The 26,549-nt window shown below is 40.5% G+C and overlaps 1 protein-coding gene across 8 annotated transcripts in view; it reads left to right on the top strand.

The window, feature by feature from the left end:
• ZMIZ1 (zinc finger MIZ-type containing 1) overlaps positions 1-26,549 on the top strand; it is a 367,249-nt gene that overhangs the window by 110,863 nt on the left and 229,837 nt on the right. For 6 of the 8 annotated variants that reach the window (XM_068399476.1, XM_068399482.1, XM_068399480.1 and 3 more), the window contains one exon: positions 12,645-12,727. The exons of the other annotated variants lie outside the window; for them this stretch is intronic. The gene's annotated coding sequence lies outside the window, so the exon portion shown is untranslated. The remainder of the gene's footprint in view (positions 1-12,644; positions 12,728-26,549) is intronic. 8 annotated transcript variants of the gene reach the window in all.

Genomic DNA, 26,549 nt, shown 5'->3' with positions numbered 1-26,549 from the left:
TTTTTACAAATATGTGGGGCTTTTGCAACCAAAAACATAGTAAGCTTATTAAAAAAAAAAAAAAAAAAAATTAAAAAAATCCCCCCAAACCAGGCACAAAACAAAACCAAAAAACAAATGACAAAACCCAAGCCATTGAGTTTGTTTAGCATCTTGTTTAGCCTGATTACAAGGGAATCATCTCTAAGGATATTTTGTGTCCTGTGAATCAGAATTGTGGGCTGCTGTTTTGTGTGTTTGTGCCAGTGATTTTGCAGTAGGCTGGCAGAGACTCTGAGTTGAAACCAAGCGTTGGTGGCTGGCAGGTGTGGCGGCCAGCATGTCTAAGTGTGGTTGGGTATAAAGAGCCCTTGTGCATGCTGAAGAGAGGTGAGATATAAATGTGAAACTGTTGAAACCATCCTTTGCCTTTGAGTTTAAAGAAATTCAATTTGTTTTAAAAACAGATTCAATACCTAGTTTTCCTGCTTGAACACAGCTTGATGTATGTAGGGTCTTGTAGAAGGTGCGGGGGGGGTTAGTTTTGGAGTAAAGCAGGTCACTGGCAGATTTAGCATCGTGTACGTGTGTGCCAAGTTATTCTTAGCACGAGTGAAGCCCAGTCAAAAGACTTCTGGTTTCTGTGCTATTCTGCTGTATTTTAAACTAATGCTGTGCATAATTGGCATTAGTTAAGGGGAAAATGTAGGACTGTTTGCTTACATTGTGCAAGATAAAATTAGTGACCAAATTAATAATAACTCATTTTTCAGGCATGGACTGGAAGCCAGTTGCATGGCAGTACTGTGTGGGGAAGAAGCAGCCAGCTCAGTTTTTGTATTGTATTTGTGAATATTTTCCTCCTTCTTCTATCCTTTATGTTGACATTAACGTTAATTAGTTCCTTGCATCAACCAAAAAGTATTGATGAAAGCCCATGAACCCAATGTACTTTTGTAAAATTAGTTTCCTGCTTAAGCAGATATTTCTCTAGTAATTCACACAAACCAGCGTCAGATGGGGAGGCACAGGCAAGCTGGTTATATGATTAATTCACCATGTTCTGTGGATATTTCATGTTTATAGTGAAAAGAAAACTGTAAGTATAGGGCCAGATGCTCCACCTGTGTCCTCAGCTGAAGATCTGGCCTGAATAATTTATTAAGGTGCTATCCTTTACATTCTTTTCAACTAGAGGTCTTACCATAAAAGCAGAATTATAAAACCTTCTTCTTGTTTTCCTTTGTCTTTGTTAAAATAGTGGGACACTATAGGCAATCCTAATACTGGTGCAGAATAACAAACCATACTTGCAAATGCTACAGTGTGTATATTGCAATATGGGAAAAACAACCACCCATTTCTTACTGTATTCTCTCAAATGCTTACTAATTGCAGGTGTTAAAGTGACTCATCTAATGTTTTAAGGACACATTAAAGTGTTGGTTTGTAGGTTTTTTTAAAAAAATATTAATAAATAGGCTCTTTTGTTATCCCGAATAACCTAGAGATAAGAGAATTGCATCAAATAAGAACTGATCCCCAATAACATTTTATCTTTGGAGGGATGACCTGGTGCCAACCTTGTGACTTTTAGTGTCATCACCCAAATAGCACAGAAGGTTACTACTTTAAAAACTGACTTTCAAACAGCCCTTATTCCCTTTTGTCTTACAGGACAGCCAATCCTCCTGATTTTCCTCCCTCTGTTTTGTTTTCTGATTTTCCTTTTTGTGTAGGAATGTCTAAATATTGTAAAAGGTCAGGTGGTTTCTGTCTAAGTAATGGTTTGCTCCAGGCTTTAGAAATGATGCCTGTTTATGGTCCTGCCATCTGCAGGAGCAGCAGCCTATCATAAAGTTGCTGTATTGATCTGTCACTGGTGCTGTCTTGTCTGCCAAATGAAAAATGGCTTAAACTCATAACCTGGGTGAGCAGTTTTCTTATTGTCGGCCAGACAAAAATGCTATTGATCTTCTTTGCTGAAGTGTTCTTTTCACAGCTTGCCAGCATCAACACACTGTTGTCCTTACTCAGGGCTAATTAGCTAATAATTTAATGCAACTGAGATGGCAGTCTCAGTTCACTTTAGCAGCAAGGGAATATGCTGTGACTTCAGAGGTATGGGACCTTTTTAAAGCATGGTCATGATAGCAGTGCTTGTCTCAACTTTTACGCTCCCACTTCAAGTTTGATTTCCTCCACGCTGAAGAATAACAGTCTAGTTAAATTGAGGTGTGCTGTCACTTTAGGATTTATAGGAAGCAAAACCCAGATGTGGTGTTGGTATCTGTAGTTGTGTACAGTTATGCACTCGCACTTTAGCTTTATGATCACTTTTTGAGTGAAATCAAATAGTTCATTGAATTAATCATGGGAATCCTGTGGTTCATGAGCTACAGACCAGACAGATTCAATCATGTCTGAGAAACAGTCAATTATACCTTTTTTGGTTGGTTCATTTTGTTGTGTTGCTTTTTTTGGTGAAACACCAACCAAACAAAAAATCCACTGCTAAATTGTTTTAAATCAAAGTTCGTATGATGGATCCTTCTTCCTAAGAAATACATTTTCTTAATCGTCCTACTTCTATGGAGGCCAGAAGGTTGCAAGGAAATTCAGGTTGGAAGCATGGGAAAGATGTAATCTGCTCACACATGATGAAAACTCATAGGAGTTTCCCACAAGGTTTTTTGATCTTTTTAATTCAAATATTTGGATAATTAGGTGTAAGAATGGAGATTGCTTGCTTCCAGTCCCTAGCTGCATATAAGAAGCAATTGGTATGACTTCAGATGGGGGGATGTCTTAATGTGGTTCAGCCCATGTTTAATCTTGTGGGTGGTTCTCCTGGCTTGTTTTATGCTCTTATGGTGGTGAAAGATACAGCCTGTATAGCTTTTCTTTCAGAATAAACAGCAATAAAAGCTTCTGAAGTATAATTATAAGCATTTTGCCAAAAAGAGATGGTAGACATCATCTAGCAGTTTTCAGCTGTTACATGTTTTTTAAAATTTCTTGAGCAAAGGCAGCTTCTTCTATATTCTTTGCCCAGCCAGTGTAGGCCATGTCTTAGTTTATATTTCAGAATTATGTGTGATTCAAGTTGTATCTTTGTTTTCTGTTCCGCATTGCTGAGCACAGCGTGAGGCAGGGTGTACAGGAGGCGGAGGAAAACAGATAATCCCTCAGAGAAGTTATTCTTTACAATTCCATACATTAATTTCTCTGAAGTGTGGGTGCATATGTTAATTTTGTATGTGAAAAAGAAGTTTAATCTATGAGGACACTTAAAATTTGCTTGAAATAAGGGAACTTTTAATCTCTGAAAGCATCCCCAAAGTGCAATTAACTATTCTGATGTCCTGATGACTCAACAGATGCTTCTCTAAACTAGAACACATCTGTCAGATTACAGAACTGATATGCCACTATATGTGATTTAAAATTACTGCCCATAAATGGACGTATTGTGATAAATATAATGTAGATAGTAAGGATGTCCATCTTTTTGATAGTCGTGTAATAACATTTCACAATGCAGTATTCATTGTCACTCTCTGGAAGTTGCTATAATCATGTGAAGTGTCCAACTCTTCCTTCATATCTTTGTAAACTTGTTTAGGTTTTTCCGCATCTTCTTGGCTCCTTTTTAATGCATGCAGGCTATTGAGTAGTATATTTAATAAAACAGTAGAACTAAAGATTTTTCTAAGCCTTTCTGAAGATTCCCAGTAGCCAATTCAACTGATTTTAGATGGCACTCCATCTGTCTAGGAAAGAAAAAAAATTACATTAGTAGTCCACACGTGAACAGCTTATTAGTTCATTTGGTGTGTGCAGTACAGTGATTCAAGACTGATCTAAAATATTCATCCACAATTACTGGCACAGCACAGTTCAAAGTGCTTCAAATCTGTGGGTTTGACTGAGAAATTTAAGGAAAATAGCTGCAAATTGATTCTGTATGTAATTAATGAAACATTTCGTTCCTATGTAAATATTAAATGCTTGGGTATTTTTTTCTCCTTTTTTTCCTTTCTTCTTACTGAGCTCCCCCTCCCTGACCTCCATTATATGTTTGTTTGTTTTATGGGATGGTGGGTGGGCTGGCATGGGGGCATATTCGCTTGGGAGGAAGAATTAATAGCTGAGTCCTGTGACTCATTCACTGAGCAAACAGCTGTTCTCCCTCTAATTCACCCCTCCTCAATTGTCCATCCCACCCCCGGAGAGGAGCTGCCAGAAGGCAATGTTTGCCTCTGCCTCAGTTGTTGGCTCTCTCCATCCGCTGTCTGAGGGAAAATGCACTTTTCTCGCCCAAACCACCCCGCGCACATGTAAAGTGGAGGTGCGCGTACAAGCCCCCGGCCAGCTCTGCTGCGGGGTGCCTCCTCTCCATCAGAGGGACACGGTGGATGGTCAGTGGCAGCCACACCTCAAGGAGTCTGAGCAAGATTTTCCAGGGCTCACCTCTCCCAGAGTAGTGGCTTTGTCACAGCAGTGCCTGTTCAGAGCCGGGGCTGGATGCTAATGGCTTTAATATGGGTTAAAAGCTTTTGGTGTGTTGGAGAGAAAGGGCTTTCAAGGACAGGAGAGAAGTGAGTGGATGTTTCTGTGGATGTAAGGAGTGAAGTTGGTGAGGCAGGGCTGGGGTTTTGTTCAGAGCCTCTCCCTCCCTCTTTCAGTGTCACAGAAAATTAATCCGAGTTTTATGAATGCTATCAGTGGAAGAGTTTAAGAACAGCCTGCAGTAAAACTTAGAAGATCCCAAGGCAAACTTCAGCTTGTTTTGAAATTACTGTCTTTCCAGCTCAGATGTCCACACAGAACACAAATTGTGCAACATTGCCTGCTCTTGGCTGCCTCTCCGAGCTGCTGATGACCTCGAGTTTCAGCATGGGCATCCTGGCAGGGCTTGGCATGAAGGGAGGCCCTGGACCCTGCCCTGCAGCCCCCCAGGGGACCAGAAAACCAGGGTCTAGGGCTACCAGTTTGGGGAGTACTTGTGTAACGGCTTGTGTGATAGGCAGCAAGGAGTGCTCATCTGCTGCGACCAAATGACTTAAGGGAAGATGGGGGGAAGACTGCTTCTAGCTATTAAATCCCAAGATATGACTCTTCCTCTGAGGCATCTGTGCAATTATTCCTTTTGGTGCTTTTATTTCTGTGACATGAATTTGCATAAAAGGCTTGGATCTCTAAAATTGTGTTTGCCTGCATCTTACTTGGGTCGCGGTGTTGCAGCTTTCCTGCTGTTCGCTTCCCTGGCATGACAGCACCACTCACACAGGCAAAGGAGGCGATAGCCCCCACGCCACACCATGTGCGGACGTGGGTTTGCATATATCCGCATGTACATGGCATTTGATCTTAAAGAAGAAGGTGGTTAGAGTATGGTAATATACAGTGAGCTGATGTGAAGGTGGTCAAGAAAAAGGACTTGGCAGTGGATAGGTTTGAACTTGGTGAAATGCCTAGCTTCACATTTGGAGAGGTATTTGTTTATCCATAGGTTTTTGCACACCTGCTAGGAACAGTGCTAAAACCAATGAAATTAGTGTTTGTAATTTTTAATTAATGGATTGACTGGTAGCAATATAGGATGTTAAAGTTACTTTTTTTTTTTGCCTTCCACAGACATGAACTCGTTTCCCTTAATGTGGGTCTCTTTAGCACATCACTTGAACTGCTTTCTGTTCAAATACGTGTTTACTGGTCAGTTCCATTCTGATTTAACTAAAGAGGGGAAATACCCTTCTTGTCTCCACTCCCATGAGTGGAAGATAATGGCAGGAATGGAAATTTGTGTATCGATCAAGTTTAAAAGGTTACTAGGCAGGGATGGTATAAAAATCTGCCCCGGATTTCACATTGCTGACCTTTGAACTTTGTTTCAGGTAGGAGAATGGGGGAGAAGGAGATGGGTTATATATGTTTTCTATAGATACTTTAGTAAGACCTCTTAGAATACTGTTCTCGGGTGCATTCATTTTCAAAACCAAATTTTTAACTTCCTTTGTTTTAAGAAGTTAAACTGGAGGGGTTTTCACTTTCTGCTGCTAAGGTCAGAGCCCTCTTTTGTCATCGTTATTTGAGGCAAGTGGACAAAGAAAAATTTCTGGGATTTCAGCTACATTCTACAAAAAGGGTTTTAGTAAATGGGGGATGCAGCTCCGAACTACAGGGCAGAAGTCAGGGGGTACTTTCCACATGAAAAAAAAACTATTTTAAAAGTACTTTCTAGCTAAGAAGAAATGAAGAGTTTTTCCTTATAAAACCTGGGCACAAAGCTCTGAAAGTGTTTAAGGCTTTGTGGGTTTTTGTTTATTTTTAAAGTTTTCTTCAAAAACCATCTTTCCTCACTTTTGCGTTCCCTTTCTGCTGATGTGTATTGCTGTATACACAACTCTGTTTCGTACTGTATTAGGGAAGAATGTTTTCTGACCAAAATGAAACAAAACTTTTTGTTTCTAAACAAAAGGTGCTTAGTGTAATGAAACAAAGTGGCAAACATACGCCACCACCACCACAAGTGTAGTGTTTCACGTTTCTTTCACCCCAGTATTTTTCCCTTAATGTAGGTTTTGGTTCCACCCTCCCACACCGCCCCAGCAAAAATAATGTGCATGTATTGCGTGCAGCTCTGAGGCATTTGCTCTTCTATTATGCTTAAGTAGTAACGCCATAAAGATTTAAAAAAAATATTATACTGCCAAATATAAGACATTTGTTAGTCTCAGAGATGATGGCTTAATTTTTAGTATTCCTTGGTGTTTTCTATCTTGACATTTCTTATGACCTACAATTAAAATGACTTTAGTGAAGTCTCAACTTATATCCAGATTGCTGAGTGTGGCTGAGTGTCTCCAGGGAGAGCCTTGAACTGCTCGCTAAATCAATTTGTTCTTTTCTCAAAACAGATTAAATATGTTTTTCCACTTTAAATTAAAAAATAAATAACCCCATATGACATAACTGCTACATGTAAAATTAAAAATGCACTCTGCGCATTTTGAAGGGTGGTAATTTTGATGCCAATGCTGTGCTGATAGTATTCCACCAGAGAGAGAAAATAATGGTTAAAAACAAGCATGTCTAATCCTGTCTTGCTGTTCTGCTAGTCTCGTTTAAGAATTAAATTGATGGCACACTACTTGGGTGGGTGCTAACTGCTAGATGTAGCAATAATCTTTAGCAGAGCTTTAGACACTCTGCTTCCACTGCGCCACCTCCCTGGAGTTAGCTTGGGGTTTTGGTGTTTGTTTTTTTTTTTTGTTGGTTGGTTGTTTTTTTTAACTTCATCTTGTGCATGCATATTGTTTTCTTTTCAGGTCAGCCTTCTCCTACCTATTCCTTTAGCAAAATTAGATGCAGAACTTACTTGTGACTCACCTGCACCCTTAGCTGATGCTTCCAGTATAATTTTAGTAGACGGCTCCTGCCTACAGTTTATTTTGTATCCAACAGACAGGAGAAGCAGAGGCAAATCAGTAGCTTCTGGTGGTCTGCAAATCTGCAGAGGATATGCAGGCAGCTGTACATAGGGAGAGTCAGATGCACTGGCTATGCCAGAAGCAGCCTTTGTTCCTTCAAACCACTTCCATGGCAGTGCTTGAGTGCATTATTGTTTAAGGCTCTGTAAGTACAATAGGATATAAGGAAAAGGGAAAGGGAAAAATTTTCTGAAATAGAACAAAACAAACTAAAAAAGTTGCTACGAAAATAGATCACAAATGATCTCTAATAATGGGATTTTACAAGATATATTCAATCTCCAGAATAATGGTTCAGTTTAAGCCAAGGTTAATAGTGCTTGTTACCCTACGCCTGTGAGTTGGCAACTCAGTCCTCTGCTATAAACAGATGCAGTTTAATATGCTACTGTCTGCTGCAGTATAGGTAGGGGCCGTTACTGTGATGGTCACTTATGAAATGACACCAAATTGCAAACTTTAATTGTTTTGGATTCATCTGCCCCGGGCTGATCTTTGCTATTTCTGGCTGCTGCGATGTCAGGGTGGAGCAAGCGCTGGAGGGGGAGCAGCCTGGCTGGGGGGCACGGCTCTGTGCCGGGGCTGGCTCCCTTGCGCGGAGTAGGCACTCCAAATCTTTCTTATAAAGATCCTATCTTTCATAAAAAACTAGCAGTCTAACCCCTCTTTCAGCAGAGGACAGGATCCGATGCTCATCAGGCATACACTCAGTGTTGATTTTGAGTTGCTTTAGAATTTCAAAAAAAGCCCAAGTTTCTAGAACCCCTGAGTTGATAAAGGGCTATGATACCTGACAAGGACTGCATGTAATATTTAAACACTCTGTAGAAGTTTGTAAATTTCCCTGCACAGCAGAAGTACTCTTGTTGACCAGTAATTATTTAGGAAGCGCAGCACTTCATGTTCTTCACTTACGACACAGCTACAGCCCTGGATAAATGAGAAGTCGGGATTGCCGACACGCTGTGGTTTTACAGGAATTTTGAGTTTGAACATATTCTGCACTTCAAGGAGAATAATACTGGAACTTGAAAATTACTTGTGAAAGTAGAAAAATACTCTGAAGTGCACCTGCCTTAAATACTTAACTATTTATCTGTGCAGTATTTCTGTTTTCCAAGAATTTCTGTGTGTGTTTTGTATTTGCTATCTCTTTGTTTTTGTTTGGGTATGTAGAGGCCAAGTGGTATTTTGTGTATGGAAACTGAAGGTTTTGGTCTTGGTTACCCTTAGAATTTTATTTATTTGCAGTTATTTAAGTCCAGCACAGGCTGAGTGCTGAGGTGTAGACAGTGAGATACCCTGGGGTCCCTCTTGCTTTCCTCGGAGGATAAAGCTGAGGAAGAGACACAGGGCTCCAGGAAGATCTATAGTAGTCCAGCAAGATCTATAATAGTCTTGTCTCTAAAAGCTGGTAGCCACCAGGTGGGACCAAGGCATGATGAGAAAACAGGGAAAATTGTTTGTGCTTGACCCAAGTCCATTGAAATGATATGGCTGAGATTTACGAGGCCGAAAGATGAACTCTGTGTTCCTGCCCTGTTGGATTTCTTTTAGTTCCCCACTTCAGTGTTTCTTATATGCTGTAATTTTAAGACTTGCTGTGATGCACAGTTTGCTCTGGGCATTTCCCTTATGTGTGTTGACCTTTTACATTGATTCATATTCACAAAATCACTAAGAACCGTAGCGCCGTATTAAAAGAAAAATATTGAAACTGTCTGGTATATTGGGCCTAAATTGCTGGGTTTGGTGGCAGGGGCTGCAGGGGTGGGGGGCATCCCCTGGGCTGCCCTTCAGGAATGCCCCCGAGGGACCCCGGCTGCCCCAGACTGGAGTGAGGCCCCCTCTGAGGGACTGCAGCTACCCCAGGCCAGGAAGGGCAAATGAGAAGCGAGGAGGAGCAGACAGAAACCATTGTACACACAGCCCACAGCCTGCTGTGCTGCCCATTGCCTCGGGAGGGACTGAGTGTAAAGCACGGTGGGACCAAGGGAAATTAGGCTAGGAAAGGGAGGGCAGGAAAGGTGTTTGACTGAAGTTGAGCTTTGGGAAGGGGAAGGAAAAGAGCTTCCCTCAGTGTTTGCTGAACTGCTTAGTCTCCTTTTTCCCCTCAACTCCTGAAACAGTAACTAAAAGTGCATTAATTGGCAATAAATAAAGTAAAATTAAGTAAAATTCCATGAGTTGAGATTGGTTTGCCCCACGATGTACAGACAACAAATTTTGGGGGTTCTTGTACTTCTTTTCCAGTTTTTGGGTCTCTGGGGTTCAACTTAATCACCTTTACAGCTTTGCTTTTGAACTTTGGAAGCCTAGAGATCTGTTCTTTGAAACAAACAAAGATCTGAAAGCTGAAATTTCTATGTGATGATGAGACTTTGGAGAGCTGGCTTTAGGAGAAATTCCCAGTATTTCAGAAGATACGATAAAATCGTGTTGGCAGCCCTTCTGTGTTGCCTCTTCTTCCTCTTCTCACCACCTGCAGCCTTCCCTGCTTGTGGTCATCTCCTTCGCTGTATTGATTTTTACGGTGTAACCTACTCTGAGCAAGGGTTTTGTCTATTATGCGCTTGTAGTGCACCACATATGCATTACTATAGAAATAATCTAACACAAAGTGCCTGGGATTTCAGGCATGGAGCGGTGTGTAGCTAAAAAAAGCATTTGGCCAAAACCCCACGTTTCTGCGCTCCCTCTGCTGGCTCTGGGAGCGGGGGGAGCACTCCCCAGCTGGAGCATGCCTGTTCCCCGCCTCGCTCTTCCCCGATCCGCACCTGGCAGCTCCCTTGTCGGGACCCAGGGGTGTTTACGGGAAGGACTTGGTGCTTCCCAGTGTCTGCTCGTGCAGCTGTGTCACGGGACGTGAAGCGGGTATGAATGTGAAAAGAGTGGAGAGTGTGTGGCATCGAGTTGTGCCACAGCGAGGCCCTGGTTTCATACCTGGAAAGGATGGCTGGTGCTGGGTTTAAGGTGTTCCCAGTTGTCTCCTCTTCCCCACCAATCTATTCTCATTTTGAGGTGTAGCCCACTACTCCTAATCTGTGCCAGTGAGACCGTTTTCGGGATCTTCCTAGAAATAGGATGAGAGAATGGATCAGGCTTTAATAAAAAGATAATTTTATTTTTAGGAACAGATTCCAGTTCAGAGCAAAACCCCGTGAAGTGCACTGGCAGAGCTGGGGCTGATGTGGGGGCACGGGAACAGGCTGGGGCAGCGGTGGGGGAGATGGTGCAGCCCCTGAGCAGGTTGTGTGATGAAACCGGGGAGCAGGTGCTGGTGGGGACAGTGCCAGTGTCTTTAGAATAAGCTTGGACCTGACTTGCAAAAGGAGTGGGTGGTCTGTAATGTGAATTCACAGAAATGTTAATAGGATAGCCCTTTTAAGAGGTGCTTTATAGAACAAAGCAGGAATTGTGGTACCAGTTTTACAGATGGGCAGAACTGAAGCACAAAGGAGGGGGGAGTGAAGTGTTGGCTTCGTGTGTTGCAGCAGTGCAGTTTAAGCTGGTTTAAGCAGCCTCTCTTCCTACCCTCTGCCATCAGGCTGATCACTCCTGCCCTGTGCCTGCTCCCTCTGTTGTGTTGGCACAGCTGTTTACGAGACAACATGCTGAAAGAAATTAGTTCGCCCGATCCAGCTAACCATGCAGCTGCACAAATGCAGGGTTGGAAGCAAGCGTCCAGGAGAGAGAAATGAGAGGTAAAGTTTAAGCTGCCAAGTAAATGCTACAGCCCGATTTGCCAAAGTCCCATCCCATTGCACCTGGACTGGTACCCAGCTCCTGAGGCAGACAGAACAGTTTATCCTTTGGAGGAACGAAGTTAGAAGTTGGATAAATAACTAATTCCAACTTTGTTAAAGACCCAGTCTGCATTAGCTGACAAAGTCATGTTAACACATACTAAATCTGAATCAATTAACATGTTTTTCCTGGCTTGTATAAGCAGAACAAAAGCACTGGGGAAAACTTCTGAATGAGAATAACTATGTTCTGGGGGAAAACATTCACAGTTCAATGAGGCCTTCAAAGCCAATCATTCACCCAGGGTGCCTGTCAATGTGTAACTTCTCTAAAACTGCCGTTTGTTGTGGGACGAGGAAACCAGCAGAGTTCCTGTCTGAAGCAGATGGTCCCTTGGTGGCACTGTACATGTCAGCAATGGGATGGCTGTTTCTAACATAGTTTTTCAGACATGTTTTTATTCTATGTGAATTATCAGTGAACAGAATAAATATGACTGCAGAATGAATTTTGAATGCGAGTAACAAGTTATTTGTTGTAACTTGAGGTTTTTCTTCTGCGTTTTTTAAGTTGCCTGTGACAATGTCTGCTCCCACAGCTGGTCCTTGGGGAGGAACCTGGACTGTCTGAGAATTGCGTGCCTTATTTTTTCTGTAATACTTGCTTTCTCGAGTTTGATGTAAAATTCTTTTGCATGAAAGTTATTTGGAGGTTAGTCAAAAGAGAAGCAAAATGTAGTCATCGCGTTCCTTTCTTCAGTATTTGCTGAGTTTTGGAGCCTAGTGGTATAAGGCTGTAAGGAGACCTTGTCTGCCTGCTTGAAACAGCATGTAACAAAATACATGCTGCCTGTAAACATTCCCCTGTCTCGGTTTGCAGTCTTTCTTTATAATTAAAAAGCATTTCCTAGAAGTTGCAGTGCTGTGCCAACATAATCCATAAACTTGCTTTGTTTTGCCACAGACAGGATGGTGGTTTTGAGGTATTTTGGCGTATTCGCTTAGGGAGAGTTTGGGGTTGGTTTATTTTTTTAATGGCACTTAGCTCACAACAGTCGGCAAGTACCCTTTATAAAGAGAATAAAAGAGACTTCAGCATGACCTTTAACGGAAAAAAAAATTACCATTTGGCTCGGGAAATTTTGATATGAACCTCAACAGAATTCTTGTTATCTTTTTCCTTATCTCATTGTTACAGGCAAGAAAACCTGGAAGACTTAAACTGCTGGAGTGAGTCTCAAAAGCTTGGGGGTGGCAGAGCTGGGCTGGAACGCCAACCCAGCGTCAGATCTGGTCCTCCAGGCTTGGTTCTGGGACTCCTAAATGCTCTTCATTCATTTCAGGTCTGCTCAGTGAGCTGCTTCAAATGCTGCCATGTTATGCAGGAGAATGGAAGTGTGATGTGACTGTATTTTTATTGCAGGAAAATGGATCTTGTTATGTGAGGGCATTGAGAAAACAGTCCCCAGCTAGCAAGAGGAGGAAAGACCAGTGGGAAATATTCAGGTAGGAAAATTTTATGGACCATCAGGTGGAAAAAACAGTTGTGGGCCTTCAGTCTTTTTCCAGATGCTGCATCATGTTTTATGCTTTAACGGCTGATCTGGTCACTATCAAAGTTTATTTGTTGTTTTAAGAAGCAGTCCTGTTTGGTCAATTGATTGCAACAACAAAACACTGCAAGCAAAGCCCTCAGCATAAACATTCCTCAGGCTATCCCTGGTACAATATTGATCCTGATGCAGAATACAAACAAATTACTCTTTGCATGAGCCATTCAAGCTGTAAAACAGAGCAATAATATGTTCTACTTGCTGCCAATAAATGTGCATTTATAATAAACAAAGTAGAAATCCCTGAGTAGAAGTGAACAATAGTTTCAATAACGTGTTCAATAGCTCATGTCCAGCTGCTGTACAGAGTTAAAAATACAGAGTGGGCACGCAAGGGTTTCTGTTGCCTCCCCCCTTCAGAAAAATAATTGCAAACTTGTTCTGTTGCTGCTTTTGCTTTGTTTGGGGTTTTTTTTTTTTAGTCATTTTAAGTATTTTATAAAGTAATAGATAATCTCATTTTTCCCTTATTTCCAGTGTAGTTCAGTGCTTCTAAAGAATTTCATCTACATCTTAATTTTCTTTTGGACCATCTGCCTTTCCTACACCGTTGTGTGGGTCATCTCCGCTTTTACTCCTTGTCACATCCCTGTGGCATTTCCTTCTATTGGGAAGTAGCATGAAAGAAACTTTCATGTATTTATAGTTGTTTTGAATGCAGCTGAAATTTGAGGGGGGAGTAGTCAGTACCCTTGTGCCCATCACCACCGAGGGTGCATGGGTGATAATTGAGCCCTCTTCCAAAAGGAAAAAGTTAATGATCATCAGAGCATGGATTTTTTTTTTTTTTTTTAATCTGCTCTGCTGTGCTCATATAATCCTCCTCCCCCTCATCTGTGTTTTCAGTGCTGCACTTTGATGAGCTACAGACAGTTGACCTGAAGGCATTTCTTGATGAACATTTCTGTCTGCTCTCAGCCTTGAAAAACTCAACCTTTTCAAGAGCTGTATGGGAGAAAAATGTGTAAGACTCGTATTTATAGGCTGCAAGAGAGGGGAGACAAAAGACTAAAGTGTAAAACTTGCTTCCAGCAGAAATGCCATCCCTCTTTTACTTCTGATACTTAGAAGCATTTCTGACATGGCTACTAAAGCAAGTTAGTAGTGTGTGCCTGCCATGCTGTGCTTTTGTACTGCAGGACTGTTTTCCTTTTGGTACGGTGGTGCTTTCATCTATTTTTTGACAAAACACAAATTTCAACTGATACTCAACTATTACATTGTGATTCACCCATACTCCTACATTTTAAACGATTACATACAAGTACTTACACGTGATTGTAAAAATGGAAGGTTGTTATTCAAGTTCACGTTTTGAATACTTTTTCATAACACTCATGTAAATAAATCCTTTTATTAATAGTTCTAACTGAAATCATACTGGAAGACTAGAAGGAGGAGAGATTTTAACTGTGCCGAAATTTCTGCTGGAAAAAGATCTTGGCTATATTGAGAAATACCATAGTACTGATTGTAACTCTACTGGGAGATTTTGAGGACATTGCAAATAGTTTTTAGTGGTGCCTTAAAGAGTATACTGTATGCCCCCTGAATATAAGTCTAAGACTTGGTCTTATATTATAAAAATAAGGTGTGCAGGCATAGAAATGCAGCAAATAATAATTTAAAAAAACAAACAAAACACAAAACCCAACACCACACCAAAACCCACCCTGTTTTAAAACTGTGTTCCTGAAAAATTTCCTGGACATTTCCCTAGACTTGGATCCTGGTTTAAAAAGATACAGTAAAAATCACTTTTGTGTTCCATGAAGAAACTCGGGAAAGAAGTTCCTTTCTGTGCCTTCAGGTCACGTGGTCTCACTGCTGTAGAGCTGGAATGTTTGCCATGGTATTTCCGGAGGCTTCATAAACACACAGAAAGAACACGGGGGTTAGGAGGATTTTCTAAAAAAAATTATTATATTCTCCCCCACACTCCTCTTGTTTGTTTTTTTTTTCTTTCTTTTTTTTTTTTGGCAGCCTAAATACATTACATTTTAGGTGTGGGTTCTTTTAGGAATTCAGAAGAGTTTTTCTCTCATCAGTCTAATGAATTTTAAGAATTCATCTATTTTTTAAAGAAAAAAGTTAAAAGATAGTTGACACTTTTTTGACTGCTGGATTTGTGTAGAACGATTTCTTACTTACTGTAATACCTGGCAACCATATTAAGCCTAACTCTGCTGTTTAGGTGGTCTTAATGATTTACTTTTGGCATGTGTCACTGTGAGTGGCATTCAGTAATCTGACTTGATAGCTGTCATCTTGCAAGCCAGTGTAATGCAAAGAAAAGATGAGCACTCAAACGAGGTTACAGTGAAGAGCCATTCCCTAAGTCCTGCTGTGGCAGCGTAGAATCCCCAAGTCAAATTGGAAAAGCACGGAATTAGTTCTGCCTCCTGGTATATGAGGGTTAAGATTATGCAAACCTCTTCTTTCTAACTGTAGGAATAGCACATTCCCCTTTTGAGACTGTGTGAACACCAGCTCAAACTGGGATTGTCAGGACCTCTGTGTTAGTCTGTAATGTCATGGATATGTTATGTCTTAATGGGAGGGTGGGCTGAAGGAGACCCTGCAGTCCCTCTTACACCCCTGGGCTGGTGGAGATGCATCCCCTCCTCTTCTTCCCCTCCTCTTTCAGCCAAGCTGAGCTGCCTGTTGAACAAGGGCAGAGAACTGATCCATTTTAAAAATAACCCTACAAAAATGGGGAGGAAGGGGGAGGATGAATGGACTATTTTTAGCTTCACCAACTCTGTTCGCTACACGGTAACATAAAGCTGTCCTAAGGCTTAACCAGGGAGGAGTGGGGAGAGAGCAGTGCAAGGGGAGCTGGTTAACAAGCAGCCAGAGGCAGGAACTCCTTATTCCAGCTTTGCCACCACGAAAAATCACGCCAGCCACATGGCTGTGCATACTGTGAGGCCACTCAGGGCATGACCAGGGCAAGTTTCATAACCATATCAATATGGATTTGTTGCTGAGTCAGATTATTAATTGCATCAGAAGTCACAAAGGTGGCACAGGTTGTCTTAGAGCTTTCCTTTAAAGTATGAAACAGTAGGGTTTTTTCCAAATTGAGGCCCTGAATTAACATGCTGAAGAGGAGCCTAGGTAGATCTGGAATTGAACAAGAGATTGGGTTCTGCACATCGACAGGGCTTCCTTGCTCCTTCCTCCTCTCCACTACAAAACTTTTTGAAGCCCATCTTTAGTGTGACTAATTTTTAATGATATTCTCCTGGTGTGGAAGTGTAGCATCATTTACTTTAATAAAGTAAGACTTCTGTTTTGTTTCAGTAAAACATGCAATCTCTAGTTGCCCCAGGTGCCACATTGTCTGACTCTTGCTGGTACCCCTGCACTCCTGTGTGGATGGGTAAGAGAGCAACACAAATGTTGGACAACAAAAGAAGGGAAAAAAGGAAGAGGAGCAAAGTCATGAATTGAATAGCTGGGAAGCTCTTAGGGTAGGAAGAATAAGGCAAAGACATGGCAGGAAAAAAAGGCTGGAGGTTTGAGGAAGGGAAATTGCACCACCCACACCACCCCCCCTAAAGCCAGCTTTGTTGACAGAAATAGATGTAAGAAAATATGGGCATCTTCCCATCTAAAAGAAGAGTCACTTCTGTTTGCATTTCTGCTATTTCAAATCTGTAAAGCTGAGCTGAGGCATGCTTTGAGTCTGAAGGTAGCCAGCTGAACCGGTAATGTTCCAGCTGTTATCGGGGTGCTCTGCCCCTTGTCATGTCAGTATTGGGATGGGGATTGGGAAATGGAGAGTCCCTTTTTCCACCTGTTTACCTTAGCAGTTATCGGTAGAAAACTCTTGGATCCCGTAACATAAAACACATACTATAATTGGTCAAAGTCTGCTGGATTGGTCTAGTCCAAAATGGTGGTACCCACTGATCTGTAGCTAGAGCAGCTGACTGAGAGGGAATGATATGGAGCTAAGAAGTAGTCCTGAAGCTGTTGGACTGCTATATGTGGGGAAGAACATGCTGTTTCAACAATCATCTTAAATATAAATGCTCTACTACTTAAAAGTTATATTTTGTAAAATTAAGCCATGATTCAAAGGCAAACTGTGTCTTAAGTTGAGCATTATCTGCTTGTATGTCTTTTTTTTCTTTTCAAGTGAACACATAGAAATGTGGAGAAATACTGAAGAAATCTTATACGGTGTAACTGAGTAAAATGTTGGCAACTTCTTACTTTCTTAGTTGAGTTATCTTCAGTGCTGTGCTTTTTAGTAAAATGCTGTAGCACCTTCAGTTTCAGGTGGAAAAGGGACACAAATTCACCTCTTTAGGTAGCGAAAATAGTGTACAAGAGCTTCCTCTTTCTGGAGATGTTTGAGTGTTTTATCTTGTTCCTTAGTGTATCTCACTGGATTGTAGCTTCTGTGCCTTTATGAGAATGTGCAGAGACTTTTTACAGTTAATTTTGCAATGATAGTATGTGTATCTGAATAATACTTTTCATGTCATTTGGCTTTGCCCCTTGCCATCTAAGACTTCCCAAGCCTTTATAAAGAAACTTTGTTTAGGCAGGCCACCAGGAATCATGGTTGAAACTTATTCTCAAAAGCTCCGTGTTCTTAATTGCCTTTGACAGTAGTTGGGAAAGATGTCACTTCAGCACAGTGAAAAGCAACCAAAATAAATTATATTTTAAATGAAGGATTCTGTATCTGGATGAATTGATAGTGGCAGGACAGTATTGGTTAAAAATAGAAGAACCTTCTGCAGACACATTGCAGTTTATCCTGATTTTATTTTGTCTAAACAAAAAGCAATGTACATATACTGAGTGTAGACAGGCCTTTTAGTCTGTAAGTGCTTCCTTTGGCAGATGGCTTCTGATATTTTTTTTATTTTATTTATTTTTTTAAAAGTATTGCTTTGAAGGGAGACCAAATAGAATCAGTATTCAAATATACTGTTTATCATGTGACTGCCTGGGAGACTGCTGTATCCTATACTAAACCTACTTTATGGTGATATGTACGAGATTCTTATGGCCTTATAAAGGATGCTAGCTTGGATTCCTCTGTGCGAAGAAGTATTTCCAAAAGAAGTAATAGGCTGATTGAATCTTTTTGTTCAATACAAACGTATCTGTAACTAACTGGCAAATATTTTACTTCTCTACCGTACCTTTTTGTTAATTTGACTTGTATAGCTTATGCATATGTATATTGTGTATATTAGACATATTTTAGATATATTAGCTATGTGTGTGTAAGTTGAGATCTTGTTTCAGAATTGAATGTTAATGGTTAATGATTATATATTATATACATATTTTTAAATGACTGACAAATTTTAAATAAGGTTAAATTAACCTACAATAATAATACTGTTTTGAATTTTTAAATATGTTTCATATTGAAAAGTATTTAACTAAATTCCTCTATTTAATCTTACTGAAGTTAGAAAATTCAAGGTACAACTATTCTTTCACACATTTTATTAGGCCTTAATATTGCTGATAGCATAGCTTTCTTTTTCAGGCCTTCAAGTGGGAAGAGAGAAGGAAAAATTTATTTCCTTCTCAAGACAAAAGAACAATGCAAGTGTAATCTCCGCTCTGAGTTTTTCTTTTGTCTATGGCTAACTCCATCTCTTAACCTGGTATGATTAATCTGGTTTGATTTGTTCATGTTTTAAGAAGTTTATGAAAGGACAGGGAAAAGGGAGGAAGAAAATTCCTTTGAAGCACCTATCAGTGATTCAAATGCTGCCTCGAATCATAAAGATATGTGTGACTGAGATCTCTGTTACCAGAGTACGTGAAATACTGCGTGAAATGCCAGCAGATGTATAGCCTCAACTGATGATCAGGGCCAGGTATTTAAACTAGTCGTACTCTGCTGAGAATGTACAGTCTACACCACAGATCAAATGAAGGCTTTTCAAAGAAAAGATTTTGAGGTTACAAATCCTGAAAAACCTCCATATACACAATGTAATCTAAAATCTAACAGGTGAAAATAAACCTGATTCAGCAGCAGAATAGGAATATGCGGAGGAGTGTGACGGCAACACTGTGCGGGGTCCCTTGCTTATACCTGTCTCATATGATGGAAAGCTCAAACAACTGAAAATACTGCTTTACGAATGGAGTAGGAGGAAAAAGAAAGCAGGCATCAACACTACCTTTCAAAGATAGTAAGTGTTTGCCACAGCAACAGTCTGGTGGCAGAGAGCTCAACAATGTAGTTACATTTTGAATAAGAAGGTGTTTCCTTTTGTTGCTTTTCAATGGGGCACTTCTTCAATTTAATAGAATTTCATCTAGCTCATGTGCTCTCTTACTGGGTGGGCAGAAACTCACTAACTTCTGTAGGCTGGCTTCTGTTTAATATAGTTCAGCAATGACCGTTTTATTACTATCCTTTTAAATGTAAACATTCCCAGTCTCTTCAGGCACTCTTCTTACAACAGGCAATTTTTTTTCCCCCGATGATTTTCGTTGCTACCCTTTGATTTCTCTCTCCTTTTGCTCTGAATCCATAAGTTTCTCTTACAAACTACTGCCAACCACCAGATTATCACTGGTCCTTTAATATAAACTGTGGCATCAGAGGATTGCTGTTTTCTCAGGTCCCAGTTTGATAACAGGTATTTCCTTCTTGGAGCACATTCCTCTTTTGTACTCTGTTCAGATGTCCACCAAATGGAGTGGATTCTCCGTTGGTTGGTGCGACAGATAGCTGCCTGTGCAGAGTCCATCTACTCTATGGTAATGTGGGTTTCTTTGGTCATTGTTGCCCTGGACCTGATAGAAGCTAGAGAAGGAATGCTCTTTATCAGTTCGTAGAGTCTAGAAGTACTTTGCCCTGCCCTTCCCTCACACCTTTGGCATTTCTGGTGCCTAACACCTGCCTGGTGCATTTTTTCTTATACTGCCTCTGAAGTTCTCACCTGGAGACCCTCGTTCCCTCCGTCTGCTTGCAGCTCTTGGGTCCTGTTGGTTTGCAGTCAGAGCATTTTGGGAGTTCAAGTAGAGGGAAACAAGTAGTCCTTGCAGTAGAGGGGTATACCCTGAGAGAACCTGTACCTACACCGTGTCTTGTGGGCAGACATGAGCTTGATCTGCTCATCTTCAGCTGGCCACATTCTGTATGGAGCCAAACCAGAAGACCCATGTCCATCATTAGCATTGTGTTGAGCTTGAGCTAATAAGCTTGGTCTCTTGTCAGGATGCGTTAGATCAGGCTTACTGCTGTGCTAATTGTGCTTACGCGCTTCCAGTTTGGAGCTGGCTCATTTACAGCTGGCTTGGATGATGGCCAAGAAGGCTCGCCTCTGCCTGCAGTGTGCCATGCAGACATACACACATGCAGCACTTGAACAAGTCTGTCAATAGCAGGAAATTATATTCAGAGGGAGGGGAAAAATCTTTGGCCTAGCTGCAAGCATAAACAAGGACAATATTAATGAATGAGGAAGTAGGTAACAGTTGTAATAAGGAGAAGGATTAATTATTCCAAATGTAGACTCACTACTACAAGTTGTTTTCGGCCCCTATATTTGGCCCCATCTTGTTCCTCATTTACCACTGCTTTTGTTATTTTTTTTTACAATATTTCTTGGGAACATTTCTGAAATTTAAGAAACTTCATTGTAGAAATGAGCAGGCTGGTATTTTAACTGGGAAACAGAAACTAATCTAAACATAAGGTTGAAAAAGGGCAAAATTTCAGAGGGGAGAAATTAGCCTTTATGATTAGCCCATCTTCTGCTTTTGTCTTCCCTTACTTTCATATATTAGCAAATTAGTTTTTACATTATAATTATAATACAGTGTCAAGGATCTGCCCATCTTAGTGTTAAAGTGCTATAGTTACCTAACGGTACAAAATACTCACTAGTAACAGGAGTTATATAGAAAGAAGAAACCCAGAGCTGTAAAAAGCTGAAGTTTGTTTATTTAGGTTTGGAAAACTAGCTCAGAATGACTTGAAAGCCACATCCTCAGCTGGCAGAGGTTGGTTTCATCCATTACCAACAGTTGTGTTATTTACTTCAGCAAGAATTTGTCCCCTCAAATATTAAGAAAACTTCTGTCTGTGGAGGCGTGTGGTGGTGGACGGGAACATGCAAGTGTGTATGTGTATAAATATAGAGAAAACCAGACTAGTCTCTTATTGTGAAATAATAAAATGATTCATCAGCCACATCGCTATGAGCTCTCTTAATTTGAGCCCATTTTTCTTCAATTATTTTCTTGGTTGCAAGCTTCCATGCATTGCTGCATTAATTTGCTTCTCAGTTTAGAGGCCACTTCTCCAGTTGAGCTCAAAGACACAGTACCAACCTTTTAGTTCTAAAATTGCTGTTATTAAAACAACCAGGGGAATGTATCTCTGCAAAGGCAGAGTTGAATAATGATTTAGCTCCTAGAATTAATTTGAAATTTCAGCAGCACTAAGTAATATTTTAGTGGCAGTAGAATCCTGCATGGTAAATATTAAGTCTGCAGACTGCACTGCCAGTGGAAGAACCCTGCAGTCTTTAAATGACACTATAACACCATGGTATTATATTCAGGTCATTAGAGGGCATTTTACAGGATTGAAGTTATCTGGCAGAATGTCAAGGGTGAATCGTATAATCTCTGTTTCTTTGCCTCTCCAAATATGTAGATTAGGAGTTTAAAAAAAACCGATTACACCTAACTCACCAGTGTTTGTTCGCTGTCTCAGCCCACTCTATCACCTGTGCACTGCTTGCACTGTCAACAAATGCTGAGAGTGTAACCAAAGGAAAAGGAATTAATAGTTATACATGGCTCAAATGGATGGTGATGTAAGTGGAGAAAACAGTGTACTGAGGGTTGGGTTTATTTTCTGTACGAATCAGAGCAATTGATAGATAAGCATAAATTTAAGTTTTTGGCTCTTGTGGCAGGTGTCAGCAGGTGTCCAGAATGGTGGAAAATGCTGAGCCCCAAGATGAGTGTTTTCCAGAGAAGATCCCTAACTCTATCCTTCTGAAGAGGCAGGGGCACTCTTGCAATTGAATGTACCAAGGGAGATGGACACCTCCCTCCCCTTTGTGCCTTAGAAATGCCTTCTAAATTCATGTGTGTGGCGCATCATAACAATTTTGATACCTCTTTTCAAATGCACTCGTCATTCAGACAGCTCTGGTTGAATTTAGGGAGAGATATTAGGCTGTGAAAAGCATGCGTTCTCAGCAGCTTGTTGCTGCCTCTGGCAGAAGTTATTGCCATTCAGATCTGCTAGCTAGATAGTTCACGTGGTTATTCCGTGAACCATTAGAGACAAACTGAGCTGGATTAGTGTAAACGTGTAAATAGTAGCTTTGGATCATTCTTTCTGCAAGAAACGGATAATCATCACAGAAGTAGCCTAGCTGGCTGATAGGCAGTAAATTTCACCACGTGAGTCTGCCCTTGTCTTTCCTTCACTGAGTTTTAACTACAGCTTTTGGGGTGATGTGAACACTTGGAAAAACTAAAAACAATAATAGTAATAAAAAAAAAGGCTCAGTTAAGGCAAGTGAAGTTGAAGTAATGTCTAACTTCCCATGGTGAGAATGGCAAGGGTGACGTTCTGGTTGGTCAGGGGTTGATAACCAGTTGCTGGTTTGCAACCAGTAGAGTGGCCGTCGTGTGAATAGGACACATGGCTGTGCTCTTTCTGTGCTCAAAGCAGTTCAGGGCGGAACCCCAGCAACAGTTTGCATACTTTAAGAATTTGGTTTCCTCTAGCCTAGAATATGGGCCAAGTTCCCACGTGGTAATTCCTGTTTTCTCCTTGCTGCACTCCATGTGATGAGAAATTCTTAGAAAAGTCTCGTGGGCAAGAGGTGTGTTCGGCTGCTGCATGCCAGTGCTTGAAAGGAGTACTGAGGGTACTGGAAATTATTTTTACAGGTCTTCTTTCCAAAAATAGCCTTAACATCTTATTAGGGAATGGTGCAAGACTCAGTTGTAGAGAAACATTGGCTATGCGAATGGGAGAATTGCCTTACTTGGCAAACCTGCTGCTGTAGGAGGCTGTGGAGGCAGATCAGCAGGTTAAACACAGCTAGGGACGACAGGTCCATGAACAGACACCTAAGGGAGCATATGTTCTCACTAACATCTGACTGGGTGCTGGGGAGTAAAAAAAGCAATAAACCACAGGTAATGGCTAGGCTCGTCCCCTGCCTACATAGTATCTTCTGCTGTCATCCTTGGAGACAGAATACTGAGCTAGATGGATGGCTGGATTAACCCAGTATGGCATGTCTTCTGTTCCTACTGCATTCAGGTATATAACAATACTTAAAATATTATTCACACTGTATTTTAAGTTATGTCAAGAACAGCAGAGGCATAGGGTGTTCTTCGGTCTTCTACTTTTTTTACATGAGTAAAGAATAAACTTTTATGTTAATATTTTCATGAGTTTTATATAGCCTACTTTCACAGAGGATAAAGTTTCAGTTTAGGTTTTGAGGACTACGCTGTCTTGATCTTGATGTTGCTTTGGTTGTCACTAGCTTTTGTTTTAATATGTACAGCAGGAAGCCAGTTCTGCCCCACCGTTTCTGTTGGGTGTTTTTTTAAGTTAACGGCAGTGAACTTTCCTGAAAAATGTCGGTAGACAAAGAACTCTCCAGAGTGGGTCTCTACTGATCTATGCAGTTAGTAATTACTCCTATGAGCTGTCATTTTAAAGTAAAAATGGAAAATGTAACATATTGATTACATATGCAAGTACATGAAATGTACATCTGTATGCTAGCTCTCCAGAAGCTTGTAGATAAAAATAGATTTAAATCACATTTTTCCTTCTAATGTGGCACAACAAGTAATAGTTTTGCTCTTGAGGAAGTACATATGAACTCATGAGGCTATGAGCTTGCGAAGAGAGCTTTATTCCAGCTATATCGTTAAACGAAGTAACATTGGAGATCTCCTGGGACTCCTTTTCCTAAATAAGGGACATGTGCTTGTTACTGTGGTGCAGCAGTGAGCAATACCATGAAGTTCAGGAAGGGAGAGGTCTTTGTTGTTTATCAAATGAATACTATATACGAAGTATTTACTGTGGTCTGTACACAATAGAAATAAACATAATGTAACTACACCAATTGTACTGCCTTTTCAATGTATTTGCTGAGGCTGCAACATTATTTTGCACGAAGGTTTAGATAATTCAATATCTGCTTTTCTCAACTGAAATAATCGTGCTGCTCTCACTGGTGGTACACAGCTAAAGCCAGTTTTTCTCTCAGCTCATTGAAGGCAAACATCTGGAGTACAGGCTTCACTATCCTTGGCCATTGTAACTTTTTGGATGTAGTCAGTTTGAACCATTGCCAGCTACAGTTTTGGTCCAGGAACTTGTCAAACCAGCTTGTGCCTCTAACTTCTTACAAGAACTGGTCAGGGAGATATGAAGATTGTAGGACAATCCACATTATCTTATGAACTGATGTGTATATAATAAGGTCTGAATAATTGCACAATAAAATAATCATCCAGCAAATTATTATGTTCCTCAGTAGGGAACCTCAATAATAGGTCTGGAATAAATAGAACTTTTCTTTTAATAGCCATTTTCAAAGGGCTTTAAGTATTAGCAGTGTTTATCTGAAGTTGAACTGATATCAAGTTCACCTTCCAGTTCTTTGTAGAATGAAAATTCTTTGCTCAGAATGAACCTTAATGATGAATTGAAGGTATTTTAGAAATAGGGTCTGCTGTGGAGTTTCATTTCAATGTTTATTCCCTTCCTCCACAGTGTGGTGCAGGATTGTAGATATTAGTCTCAAATTATGCCTTATTAATGATTCTGAGTAACCAGTAACTACTCTGGTTCTTAACCTGATGATATTACAGGTTCATACACGAAACCGGGGAATCAACTAAATTTGCTCATTTTGTTGCATAAAGGTAGCTGGACTTCTGCAGACAGTTTAATGGGTTGGATTCAGATTTGGTCAAGAACGTACCTGGGACAACATCCAGCATTTTTGGGAAGGTTTTGCCTTTGTCTTCTGTAGCTGGTAAATTTATTTCTTTGGATATAAATACTCACAAAACCAATTTACTACTTGTAACGTGAATGTACTGTGAAAGCTACCAGAATTGTAATATTTATAGATGTGATATTTTTCGATGGAGATGCTGTACTTTGCAGTATGTCTGCTTTCTTACCTTTGTACGCTTGCAGTTGATTTTTTTTTTGGCAACGTGCATGCACACACATACGCACAAAGCGCATTATCATCCTGAAGCTTCGGGCTAAATGTGTGAGCCCAGGTGTCGTATTTCTAATACATTTTGCATGAAATGTGAAATAATTGCTCAAATATAGAGACTGTATGTATTTTATGAAATGTGAAGTACAGACACAATCTGTGAATTCAAGTGTCTTATGAAAATGTGCGTGTGGCAAGGATACACTATCTTCAAAACAAACTTCGTATTCTTGAACTTCACTTTCAAACACTGAGAAGTCTGAAGTGAATGACAGAATACCTTAAATACCTTCATATGTGTTTGTATTTAGTAGGTATAAAACCACTTACACCGAGCTAACTTATTGCAAAGGAGAAATATCTGCTGACTTCATTTTCGTGAAGTAGATAGTTCTCTTAAGTTTATTTTGTGAAACAGTGGCCTTCCATCCAAGAGGGCAAGAAACATACAGGTATAATAAATATGCTAAATAATGTTAAATGAATGAAACAAGTGAATCATGGGTAAATAAACATGAGTGACAATAGAGGGAGAGCAAAAAGCGCTCAGACACAAAGAACAGTGGACAGTGCCTACCTCTCCATCATGCTCCCAAAGCCCTAGAAGAATCAAAGATTTCGTTGTTACTGGAGAGACTGAAGGAAGGTCAAGTTCAAAACTAGCTTTGGGCCAAAAAGGAGGGAGGAGAGGGCGATAGCATAGACACTGAGATGAGTAACTTCAGATAATGTGTGAGTGTCTGAGGGGTTATTGAGAGTGCTGCTGCTTAAGAAGAGGCCTGCCTTAGCTTATATATAGAGGCCTGCCTTAGCTTTTCAATATAGAGCCGCATGAAATCAATACCTGAAACAGGCTGCTCCAGGTGCAGTTTGTCATTATACCCTATTTACCAGTCTCTATTGATCCTCTTTTTCCATGTGTGTGATGCTGGGACTTCTGAGGCTGCACGTCTTGGTTGTCTTGTGGCAATAAGCCAAGCCGTTCTATAAATCCTTCCTAATGAATTATGGAGGGCAAAAAACCTGTCCTGTTCCTTAACTGGTTAAGACTTTTAGGGGGACAGTGAAAGCTTTTGTGTATTTAACCCTTTTACTTGTCCTCAACTGTGTCCTCACTTACAAAGCTATAAATTGGCATGAATGCTGAACATACGTTCTAATCCTTATCACCACTGATAGGAAGTGGTGATCACTTCCTAGTGGTGATCACTAAGTGATCACCTTGAAGGCATGACTGAACGTATTTTTGTAATGCATGGATACAAGTGATGGCAAGTCAAACTGTACAGAAAACTGAAGTCAAAACAAGCTTTTCTAACAGAAAAAGCTGTTTTGACTAAAACTTTTGGCTATATGGCTATATCAGCATTACTGCAAATTTTTACGCTGTTCCTCTGAACCTTACCAATTTCCTTGCCCTAAGAGCCTGGGTAACTTGTAAGAAATGCATATCCTAGAGGTAAATGTCAGTGTGACAGC

The sequence above is a fragment of the Nyctibius grandis genome, chromosome 4 (genome assembly GCF_013368605.1).
Source record: "Nyctibius grandis isolate bNycGra1 chromosome 4, bNycGra1.pri, whole genome shotgun sequence".
Taxonomy (NCBI): domain Eukaryota; kingdom Metazoa; phylum Chordata; class Aves; order Nyctibiiformes; family Nyctibiidae; genus Nyctibius; species Nyctibius grandis.
This window is presented reverse-complemented; position numbering and strand designations above follow the sequence as displayed.